The sequence below is a fragment of the Conger conger genome, chromosome 9 (assembly GCF_963514075.1).
Source record: "Conger conger chromosome 9, fConCon1.1, whole genome shotgun sequence".
Classification (NCBI taxonomy): domain Eukaryota; kingdom Metazoa; phylum Chordata; class Actinopteri; order Anguilliformes; family Congridae; genus Conger; species Conger conger.
In genome coordinates, this window is record NC_083768.1 from 49,715,706 (window position 1) to 49,728,806 (window position 13,101).

The following is a 13,101-nucleotide window of genomic DNA, read 5'->3' on the forward strand; positions in this document are numbered from 1 at the left end:
CTAAAGGGTTCTTTGTCAGGCAAAACGGTTCTTTGTCTTGGAGCTTTCACACTTCAAGATAGAGGGTTCCGTAAGGAACTAAAAAGGGTTCTCTATGGAGACAAGCTTAAGCCTTTTTTCTGAGAGGTTTTGAGGTGAGCAGTATGATTACAATCTTGAAGTAAAGGTACATCGGGGAGGAGGAGGATACTGTGTTGTCTTTGGATATTAACCAGACTGATCCTGGAACCACAAATATGAAACGTGAATTGTAAATTCACAATAGACCATTTTTCATTTAAATGTATGGAACAGTGCTAACTGTTAGGAGTGTATATTAACTCTGAATATCTTATTTGAAATCAAAGTGTTAGAGCATAGAGTATTACATTTTCATAGAGTATTACATTTTTTTGCCCATAGTACCCCACCTTACAACATACTGTTGAATATTAATGTATGTATTGTAAAGAGAGACTCAATGGGGAAATCCTGGAGGTTGGCCTCAGAATGTTGTGTCCTTGGTTTCTTATTGGAATAAATGGAGCATGTTTTTTTTGGGCTAGAGTGGGCACAGGGGAACTCCATGGTGTCATTTTGGTACCAGTGCACCCTGTGGCCACCGTGGTGAAGGCATCCCAGATGGCACCGGCAATTAGGCTAATTAGGCCTTATAGTGAAAATCAGTTGCTGATTTGGACAACAGGGCAACAACTATAACTCCACTAGAGAAAGCAAGTGACCTCATTGGATTGAGGAGAGGAACACTAATAGAATTCCAATACCCAGCACCCAGCACCACACCCGTTGTGTAGAAGTGTCATGATGGTATGATGATGAATTTCTGCTTGAGAAAACCTCATGGAAGGCTGTTAAGCAGTCTTGCCGTTCTACAATGTTTTTAGTCACTCTGACAGAGAATTGAGTAGAAAGATAATTAAGGGTGATGAAAAAAGGGGATGAAGAATAATAAATAATTGGAAAAAGCAAACAAATAAGAAGAGAGTTTTGTTAGCCTGAGAGCCCAGGGAGGTACACGTGGCTAGATTTCTGTTGGGCAGCCTTGAGGTTAATCTGTTGATTAGATGTCACGAGTGGCCAGACAGGAAGGTAACCCCATTCAAGACCTGACTTCCTGAGGTCAAATGACATGACATCTATTAACTGATACCCTCAGCCTAGGCCTGCAACCACAGAGCAACCACTGAGATTAAAAGATCCACCTCGACCTGGGACACAATGCCTATCCTTACAGTGAGGTTCATATCAGTTAAAAACGATTCATCTTTCAACAGAGGCAATGACAGTAGTGCTGTCACTACTACTGTACAATCCTAAAATATTGGCGAAAAGTTATGTTATTACATGTTAGCATTTTATTTCTTCACAGAGATTTGTGGGTTTCATTACCTATGATTTGTGACTATACACCACATACTCCTGAGGGATGGAAGTTATTGAGCCACGATGTTTGATTTTGCGAGAGCGTCACACAGAGAGCTTGCGAGGACAAGAGCTTGTGCGTGTTGGTGCCAGGCGGTGGACCTGCTCTGTAGTTCAAACTGAATGCCAATGCCAAATTCTGGCTGTCAACGTCGTGATCACCCCTGCTGGAAAAAAAAACAGCTCAAGCAAGGTTTTGAAACATCTGGTTGGTAGCTGATTGACCAGTTAGATCAGCTCCATACTCCACATGGTTTCACCAGCTCAAGCTATGTTTTGAAACAGCTGGTAGCTGAAATTTCAAACTGGTCATGGCCGGATTTTACACCAGGGATCTGATACATTTCTGTAATATGGAAAGGTACTTCTCTTACATTGTGTTTTGTGGCAGTTCTGCAGTGCCATGACACAACATAGTCCAGAGAAGTTGCACCTTCACTCGGAGATATGAGGGACATTCAAAGGCTGGGAGCAGTTGTTTGAAGACCACAGGTTACACAGAGAAGTGGATTGTTGGGCGATGGTGGGGCTTCCAGGCTTCAATGGGCTCCTGGAGCTAGCACTGGTGTGGTTGTGGGTGGTGGGAAGCAGGGGCTGGGGTTGGTGGTCCCCACAAAGCAGACCACTCGGCAAGCACAAACCTATTTTACTTCAAACAACACAAAATTTACAACATTACAAAATGGTGATCTTAACCTTTGGTCAGCACTGGTTCACAGTGGATAGTGATATTAGTGAATACTTGCTGGTGTGGCTCTGCACTAAGCAACGGCAGCCTTTATCCCTTTGTGTGTTAAAACGTGCAGAGGTTTTGATGGTGTCTTTACTGACATCTTCCGTTGTTTTGAAGATACCATAACCACCTTGTGGAATAGCTCAAACTGTAACAAGGTTTCAGCACAACATAAGGAAATCTCAAAGGGTTATTGGGGTCACTTGTAAGAATATCCCCAGTCAGATCCAAAATAGACAAAATTTATTCTCAGTCATGCTTGATTCTCATTGGAAGAATTTGAGGTCTTTTTGACAATGAACTGGGCTGGTTAGCTCTGTCTTGTGGACACAACCTAAATCACAGTCACATCAGTCATATTTGATATTTTTTGCAATACTGCACAATACTGTATGTACATTTTATGAACATGGGAATGTTATTCTTCATGGCATGCACAGTTATTTCTGACATAATCTTTAGGATTAGAATTAATCCCTCTAAACAAGAAAAGAGGGATTTATTAAGAAAAAATAACATCTTGTAAAATTCTGGGGTGGCCTAGGACCGAGTTTGGGAACCATTGGTGTAGATTAACCGTGGATTATTTTTACATGCACATATGGCATTCTTACATTTGCCCACATGGCCTTATCTGTGTTGTTACTGTATAGGATGTGTCAATTCACCCATATAGCATATGGTGACATGTACGATGAACAAAACAAACGGAAACATGTACATAACTTCTTCTCTGTGTAACCCTGCTCATAGATTTTCTATCAAAACTCTCAAAAGTGAAGTTCAGGTTTTTGTACCTATGTGTTTACAATGTATCCTTGGAGTGTTTGACTTTTCAATATAATTCCTACCTGATGTGGACAATAATGAGAAGAAATCAAACCACACTGCTGCTTAATTAGAAAATAAATAAAAGCTTATACGTAAGTGCAAGTTAGTACAATCTTTTCATCTGTAATGACCACATGGTCCTTGGTCCATGATTTTAGTGATTTCAGTAAGCATCATGTGACTTTTTGGTGCTGTTGAGAAGGCAGTCATTCCCTGGCAATGCCATTGCAACGTTCCATATATAAAAAAGCTTCTTTAAAGCTGAACCCCCTTCGAGTATTCAGAGATTGCTTTTAATTTAACAATGATAATAATTGACCAAATAATCGCACAATGATCTGAAACAAAGCTTGTTTTGTAAAAGCTTTGTAATAGTAAAGCTGCCAGTTTTTAATTAAAATCACCAGGCTTTTCTACAGCAGAAGCTATTGCTGTATATTCTCCCTGATGACTTCCAATGCTATTAGTTTGCTGTCTCTGCGAGGAATTACAAATGTTTAGTCTCTAGCAAGGTAATTAAGGTGTATTGTCTTAGATTGCATTTTTTCAATTAATATTCAAACTTTTGTTTACCTCAGAACATTTTAGAAACGAGAAAAAAAATTTAATTAGAAACAAATCATAATATTGTTGTTACTCAGTTTTGAAACAGGGACCTGAGGGCTTGTCTCAATCTTTGTTGCTTTAGAGTTGGCTCTCAAAATTACAGGGTACATTTATGTAATCTGCTGCTTTCAACTCCTCCAAACTCTACGCATTGTTGCAACTTTTTTACAACGTTTTACTAAGGTTGCATAAGGTTACAACTAAATAAAAGTATAGATTTTGACCACCCCCAAACAACAACTTTCCAGCTTCATTGTAAGTACTTGTAATTAATTTTACCATTTTAGTTTTTCACTCTTTAAATTTGAAAGATATGATTGCTATAGAAATCAGAAGAACATTACAGTTTCACAACATTACCCAACCTAAATAGCATTTCGAAAAAAAAATTTCCGTCATAGCTACGCAATCAAATGGCTAGTTCTAAGTGTGTGTGTGTTTGTGTGTGTGTGCATGTGTGCGTGTGTGCAAGTGTGTGTGTGCGAGTATACGTGTGCGTGTGAGTTGGGAAAGGACTTTAGCAAGGCTATTTTCCAAATCGGTTGAAGCTGGCACCCTCAAAGAAAGGCTGTGGATTGTGTCCGCGATGCTCAGAGGACTGAGGGAGGCTCTCGGTGCTCCTGGCTGTGGGAGGGAGACTTAATCAAGTAACTCCACAGCAAGCCCGCATTCTGCATTCCACCGAGTGCTTCTCTCCTTTCATCTGTACAGAGCTGAACCCCCCCCCCCCCCAAAAAAAAAAAAAAACCTCGCCAGGATAAGGAGGCGAAGACTCCCCTGTGCGGTTATTGCCTGATGCATGAGTCTGAATCAGGGTTCAAAACGGGGAGCACAAATAAAGTTTAGGCTGTGATTGACAGTGCGAGAGAGAAGAGAGGGAGTGAGAAAGGGAGGGGAGTGTGAGGGTGGTCATTTCATTGGTACTGGAATAAGAGGTGATGCCAGTATGGAATCAAAACAAACCACCCAATGTCTAGTTTCAAATTGCTGCACAAAGGATCCTTTCCCTCTTCCTTATCTTGGTGTAATGTTCCCCTCAGGTCCTGTACATCTCAGCACTTTCATGAGACCTCCAACCCTGCGGGAGGAACAGTAAACTAAGCTGTTACCGAGACAACAGATCCCTAGATTTCAGGAGTATAATGAAAGCAATGTGTTAAGAATCTAATCTAATAACTCAAAGCTGTGTGGTTTGTTAATGCGGCTTTTCTGAAGGCGAGTTGTTAACTCATTACAATGCTTGCTGCTACGCTAGGCCCATTCAGTTAATAGCTGGTTTGGTTTTTAATAAATCTGTACGGTGGGGTGAGGGAGGAAGAGAGAGAGAGATTTTTCTCTGTTATTCTGTTTTGACCAGATGCATATGTGCATGTGAGATATTACAAGATATCAATATACATACATATCTTATAATATATTCATCAGCAATCATTCATCATCATACCATACAACGAATGCTCAACACCCTATGGGCAACTTTAAGTTACAACTTCCTACTTTCTTTCTTTACTGTTTTTCTCAGTGATTTCTCTTTCCTTGCTGTGCCATTTTCTTAGCCCCAGGGCAGTACGGTGCGGCTCTGGCCTAAATATATCGCATTATAGCCCCCTGTTTCCACTTTTATTTATGCTGCGTTTGTCTCGCTCCTGCCTGCACAAATTTACTCTTGCCTGTCATTCCTGATAACACAGTCATAGGCCCTGAGATAAGCTTTGTCCAGTGTGTTGGTCAGGCACTGAACAGGCCACCTTCCCTGAGGTGAGTTATCAGTTCTGTTGCTTTTATACTGTCTGTTACAGAGGGCTGAACACGGCCAGGGGTGTGTATGTGTGTGTGTGTGTGGCTAACAGCATTTAACCTTCCTCCCCAGCTGTTGCTTACCTGTAACTGCCACATTTGAGCCTGTGTTCATTATTTATGGTTTATGCTCAATTAGAGAGTTTAGAGGCTTTAGAGTACACGTTAAATTATGAACAATTGCTAAAGAATGCTAACATTAATTGAGGTTTCAACTAGTGGCAGACTGGCTATGCTAAGGGATGTAAGAGAATGTAAACCTACTGGGCTTCTGATGTTTCCCTTTGCTGACCACAAGCTTGTTTGATCTGGGAAGCTGCTCTCCCTTTGATCCGTTAGAGTGTGTAGAGAAACCAAAATGGCATCTTAGAAGTAAAATCGCACCTGTATGATGGCAGTGGAGTGATTGACAGCTGTGTGTCCGCTCCAAAGTGAAGAAGACTTCCCGCCTCACTGAGATGTTCGGCAAGAACGCTCCACAGACACCTCCTCAGCATTCTGTATCAAAGGAGGAGAAAAAAGTAGAAGAAGAAAAAACATCGGTAGAAACTTTGTTTTCTTGGAGTGTGTGTTGGAACATTCAGTGCTTCTTTCTTGTGTCAAAAGTGTTCCTGGGGGGGTTGGGAGCACTTTGATGAGATGGCCTTTTTCTGGCAGGGCGACTGTAAACCGTGTCATTTTGCTTGAGTGGACTGGGCTGAGCCCGAAGCAACTGGACCAGAAAAGACAGTGGGGGAATGAAAGCGTTGAAGAACACAGCGCAGTGACTCTATCACAATACCTCCGAGTCTCGGTGTGACAGACTGTGGCGCGCTGTAGCACGCTGCCTCAAAGCCCACTCTGGCAGGCAAAAAAGACTTTGCCAAACAAGTGTTCCTAAATTTGAAGTGCACAGAACAGTGTTTTTCCAGAACTTATACTCCATCCCAACCTCCCCTTCCTGAAGCTCTCTTTTGCATCGTCTTGATTTGGAATGTAGAGCGCATTCATTTGCCGGCAGAAGAACCAACATGGTAGTGAACTTTTGAATACACTCTCAACTGTACAGGCTGATACAGGCTAAACTTTGCTATCAATTTTCCTGTCCTGTATATAGGGAAATATGTGTGTGTGTGTGTGTGTGTGTGTGTGTGTATATGTGCGTGTGTGTGTGTGAGACACTTCATAAAAGGCACTTAGACCGAAATCAGTGCTGTTACTGGAAAGGTTATTAAATGCTTTCATGGCATTTCCTAATTTCTTATCACTTTCTCTTCCAGAAACAATTTCCCAAAACCTCGCAACAAACGACTGTTGGACTATCCGTGTGCAATTACGGTCTTTCGGGGGGTGTGACACAGGAAGACGAAAATTACAGCGAGCTGTTTTACCCCAGATGACAGCTCTCATTCGGGGAAACTGGATGATTTGGAAATTGGACAGTGGCTGCCCATCCTGGAGCCTGCCCTGATTCAGTGTTCAGGGCATGCTCACCATGCACCGACGTATGGGGCAATCATTTTCCGTGAGTCATCCTTTCCCTGGAACCCATCTTATCAAAAAGTACATTCCAATGTGGTGAAATGATGCTGTGCGGTCATTTCTACCCCTGCAACAGTAACAACACTTAACAGAAAAACACATTCATATCAGGTTCTGCTTTTTGCAACCTCACATTTTCAGTTGAATTGAAGTCATTCACAATATTTTGCTGGCAGAATGGTTCTGAGGGATATGTTAACATAATATCATAAACAACACTGTTCATGTGTCTCTTTGGTGCCCAGGGCCTAGTATTGATATATTCACCAAATACTAGACTGCTGTAATTCAGCAATTCCATCTGATACAATGCAGAATAGCTATTAGCCTTCATTTGTTATTAAATGATGGTTAAGATCTTCAGTTTGGGAAGAGAAACTACACCTCTGCTCCATCTCTTCACAAACAAACAAGCAAATTCATAAATAAATAAATAAATCTAGCATGCAATGAAATTATTGACTGCTTTACTTTCCTCCCACCAATCTCCCCTTCTACAAATTAAGGTAATTTAGTCTGATAGTTTGACTGCCAACCTTTCTCTGCCACCTTCAGAATCTGGAGTCCATATAGTTTTATTAACTCTTGCTGTAAGTTACATTGTTTCATTACTGCGAATGTTTTGAAAGAGCACTCTGTCTTGGCATGGTCTTCACCTCATGAATCACTGTTAGGCTCTGTGAGTACGATGCCAGCCAGGTAATATTGTACTCGTGGATCATTGTTTGGCACCACGTGAACACTATTAAACTTGTTGCCCTTATCAATCATTATTAACATGCTCTATTTACATCTAAATATAATGCAGTGTGTGTTGCTCTTCAGGATGGTTGTCTTGTGCTCTATGTTCTACGTTCTATGCAATAGAAGGATGACTGTTATATTCTACAGTTTTAGCACTGTTTTGATGCTGCTCAATCAACTGTCTCTACTTGTCCTGCTTCGAAGCATGAGTTGATGCCTGCCCTGCTGAGAAAACAGCTCAAGCTGCAGCTGCTCGTAGCTGGTTGACCAGTTAGACCAGCTCAAGTTATGTTTTGAAACAGCTGGTAGTTGGTTGACCACTTAGACCAGCTCTATACTCAATATGATTTGACCAGCTCAAGTTATGTTTTGAAACAGCTGGTAGCTGGTTGATCACTGAGACCAGCTCTATACTCAATATGATTTGACCAGCTCAAGTTATGTTTTGAAACAGCTGGTAGCTGGTTGACCAGTTAGCCTGGCTCTATATTCAACATGGTTTGACCAGCTCAAGTTATGTTTTGAAACAGCTGGTAGCTGGTTGACCACTTAGACCAGCTCTATACTCAATATGATTTGACCAGCTCACACTATGTTTTGAAACAGCTGGTAGCTGGTTGACCAGTTGCACCAGCTCTATACTCAATGTGGCTTGACCAGCTCAAGTTATGTTTTGAAACAGCTGGTAGCTGGTATTACAAGCTGGTCATAGCTGGATTTTGCACACGGGATGTTAGTATCTCTGCTTCTGTCAAACGAATACAACAGGAAAGACGTGGTGCTGCCACCACACCAACTGTGTGCAATTGTGGTTTGTCTAGGAAGGAAGTGAGACTGTACTGTACCATTTCAGCTTTTCACATTTCAATCCCCTTAAGAACCGCCAGGCACCACAATGCAGATAGGGAGGGGAGAAGTGCTCCAGGGAAGCCTAAAGACCTCGTTTAAAAACACGACAAGAAGGATACGAATTGATCATTAAGCTGAAGATGAATCTACAACATAACTAACCAATGATCTGGAGAGCTATGCATGTCTGCAGAAATGCACAAAGTCAGCTGACTTCTTGCATTTCTAGCAAGCTGACCGCAGATGTCCTGTCGAAGAGAGGATTTCCTCTTCCTCGTTTTTGCTAATTGGCCTTTAGTCCTCGGGACTCCTATGCACAGTTGGCGCTGGTAAAGTCCAGATTCACTCTGTGCCACGGGCAAAGTTAGTGGGAGTCAAAGTTGCTACATTTTAACGAAATGCAGGCAGTGCATAGGAGGATTGGAGACCGAGAACCGGGACAGTGATCAAATCGGTTGACTCACCAATGTGCAGTGTAACTAAGTTTATGAATATGATTACTTCAGAATTTTAAAAACATTTAGGGTAATGCAGTCACAAACCATGTCAGAATGCAATAAATAAGCTTATCCAGGCTTTATGAAAGCAAGGGCACTTCCGAAGAATGCAGTTAGGCAGTTATATCGCAGCATTTGCATAGAATAATTTTAAAAGCTGTACCATAAAAAAGTTATGAAATTTAATTTTAAAGAATATTTTCACATTACAAAAGCAGTGATACACTATTGAACACAAAATATTGATAATAGGTGTACCTCCTCACAATGACTGCTGGTTGGGTGCTCTATCACAAAAAAAAACAACTAAAGAAATAGAGGAAAAAGACCATGATATACAGCTATGGAAGTGGCAGCACCCAAAATTTAAATAAAAATAAAAAGACTAATACACAATATCAAATTCTCAAGACCAGTAGTGCCATTGTGGAGTTAGCCACTTATGAATCTAATGAATTGCATTACTGTACTTATATGATCCATTGATGTGTGGGTGGGGATTGGATGGTTCACCAATAAAATGCCTTCTTAAAAAGAGCAATGGAATACTAAAGGACAACAGCAAAGTGGGACTGGCATATTACTCTAATCTCACAGTAAATGGCACCCTCTTTCAAATATCGTGGTATTGGAGTTGTGTTTGGTCTGGAGGGAAGACTGCCACCTCCTGGCTCTCCGATGACACTTCTTGCAGCAACCCAGATTTCTATGGAGCTCTTGCATCCAAAATCAAACCAAATACCAACCACACACACATGGCTTCAGACATTTGTCTAGCCAAGCCTACAGTGTTCGATGACCTGCAAGCATGTACTATAATATACTGCCCAGAATCATTCATGAATTCATGAAAAAAGGATTGTGTTTTGATTTATGAAAACCCCAAGCATTCCTTGAGAGCTATGTTTCATTGCTCTCAGATTTTCTGTCAGTTGTCAGCTGAAAATGGGATTTCTCCCCTTGGCACGCTTTAAGCAGAAATAACTGAAAGGAAATTGCTCAATAATTACAGTGATGTTAATACCCTGCAGATGAATATGAAACTCGATTTTCCACTCCATGCAAATTGAGAAGCTTTTAAAATATGTTCAAAATGACTTAGATCGTAAAGATAAATAGCTAAAAATTCTTGCCAATAATTTTGTAAATCTTAAGAGGTTTTGCAGAGGGAAAACAGAATCAATTGACAACCATCTAAAATCCTATTAATGAAATTGGCGCAGTATTATTCCAATATTAGCTTTGCTTAGTTTGCAACATGCTCAGTGTTTGTGAACATAAATTTAGTGAACATAAAGATTATTGAGTGTTGCCAGAAAATATTGTACATAATTGGTAATGCACAGAGATATAGGATACTAGTACTGAAGTGGTAGCAGGTGTATCTCATTAAAGTTCCAGACTGATGCAACCCGATTCTGCAGCCATGGAAGGTGTCATGATGTCACCCCCACCTGTGTTTAGCAACAGGTTGGATTTTACCATTGACCTCTTTCTTGACTGTGCTTCTTTGCACTACATTGCAAATAAAAAGTTGGGAGACCCACTTGGTCCACATACTGCTGCCAGTTTTCTATATCCTATTGGGTTAGATATTATTCTTGGCTAGAAGCTTTTTTCCTCTGGTCTGGGGGAAGATCCACAAGTTCGACTGCTGTATTAAAATACATCCTTCTGAAACACTGCAACAGAGACAATGGGGTATGTATGTCTTATCGACTGAAAGGTATAAAACAAGGACTGTATTTTGAAATAACATGAAAAGTGCAAAACTCTCATCATTGTGTAGGTATGAAGTATTCCCTGTTTTCCACAACTGAACCAGCTATTCCAATATTTCATGTCATATTCCCCCTTTAAAGCCAGCATAGCAAACATAGCTGAGGCTTTTATTGATGCAGTTATGCTGCTGCCTGTGCCAAAGAAGGTCCAGAGCTGGTTTCCCCTGCTTAGGGTATATTTGGCTCAGAGGAATATCCAATATAAAGCAAAAACAGCCAGACATTACTGTAATAATCAGATGGTATGTTGTATATGTAGATCTCACTACCAGCAGTAGTGAGATATAGTCACTACCTATTTTGTAGGCTAACAATTTATGGGAGACCAAGACAATCCATTGGGTATTTGCTTTGACCCAGGGCTTCTTGAGATTCTGAATCCATTATAATAAGCAAGGAAGAGACTGATATCTGTTCATACATTTTCATGATGAGAGTAACTATCTCACTAAGGCAGACGCAGTTTGCCTATCATACACTACTTCCACATGGTGATGTGCAAATTTCACAATTAAAAATATGGTAGCTAATTAATCTCTAATTTTGGAGAATCCTTAACTGAGATAACTGTGAATGTCACCATTTACTGGCCAACACGGAGAATTGGAGAGGTGTCACTCAATTTAATGGAAGAGTTAACCGATTAGATTAACCAAGACATCTTTGAACACGTCATCTGGGCTTGGTTAATACTTGTATGGGAGATCTCCTGGGAAAATTAAAATAAGATACTGTGGTATTACTAGGCCAGTAGGGGGCAGTCTTCGTTAAGGTAAAATAAATCCCAATGCCCCAGTGCAGTAATGGGGACACTGTGCTGTAGGAGACGCCATCGTTCGGATTAGATGTTAAACCGATGTCCTGACTCACTTTGGTCATTAAAGACCCCATGACCACACTGTTTGCAAAGAGGCTAAATTCCAAACACGGCTCACTCAGCCTGCCACCTAATCACGGGGGCGACATGGCTCAGGCAGTAAGAGCAGTCGTCTGGCAGTCGGAGGGTTGCCGGTTCGATCCCCCGCCCGGGCTGTGTTGAAGTGTCCCTGAGCAAGACACCTGACCCCCAAATGCTCCTGACGAGCTGGTCGGTGCCTTGCATGGCAGCCAATCGCTGTTGGTGTGTGCGTGTGAGTGTGTGTATGAATGGCTGAATGAGAAGCATCAATTGTACAGCGCTTTGGATAAAGGCGCTATATAAATGCCAACCATTTACCATTTAATCATCCCCTAGATTTCATTGGCTAGAAAGATTGTTCTCTTCCTCTCAACTTCAGCTCATGTGTGGTGAGCATTCTGGTGCAAAATGGCTGCCATACATCACCCAGGTGGGTGCTACACATTGGTGGTGGTTGAGGCGAGTTTCTCCCGCATTCTCCCGCATGTAAAGCGCTTTGAGTCACTGGCTGGTGAGAAAAGCACTGAATTAATTATAGTCAATACACATTATTTTTCTTCCCTTTTTTTCTTCTGCTCTTCATTCACCAACATTAATATTTTCATCAGATGACTGCCCTCTAGTGGCAAATTTGATTACCCATATTTTCCATCCAAAGCAAATGAGGTTATATTTTTCTGCCTGTGGTTTCAGACTGGGTTGCAGAAACATGCATGAACATAATCACATGTTGATACCTTCTACACCCCAAACGAGTTCATGCTTTGATATATAGAATTTAAATATTTCAAGAAATATGTCTAAACAACTGCATGTGCACTAACCTAAACCACACATTTAATTAATGCAGTGTTTCATTTGATTGGTATGTCAGCCAGAATTCCAACACATTTTTTCACAGAAATTATTCTCTATAAATATGTAGTCTCACAGCACTCTTTCGATACAGCAGATAATACCTATACTACCTATTATCTGTCCGTATCATTGTTGTATATTTTGTGGTCCCATATTTTTGAGTAAATACACTGGGAATGTGTAGTTTTGTTTTTATCTGAAAAACGAAAGTATGGGGATTATATAGATCCTTTGGAGGCCAAACTTAAAACCCAGGAAATAAAACAGACTCTTATGTTTACTGTACCCTGTCATTATCCAAATGTTGACACATTGCATTTAGTTTTATCTTGTGACACACTCGTATTCCTCTGCCTGTGCAATCTTAGAATGTAACCTACTTTATCCTGACGCCTTTTCAAATATGAATTTCTTTTTATAAAAACCTGAAAAGCAATAGTGAATATTAAATACCAAATATGAAACTGGACTGGACAGACTGGACTTGGACAGAATGAAAACATTATTCAACAAAGCGACCTAGCGCAATAACATCCAGCCATTTCCAGGAACTGTATTTCGTCC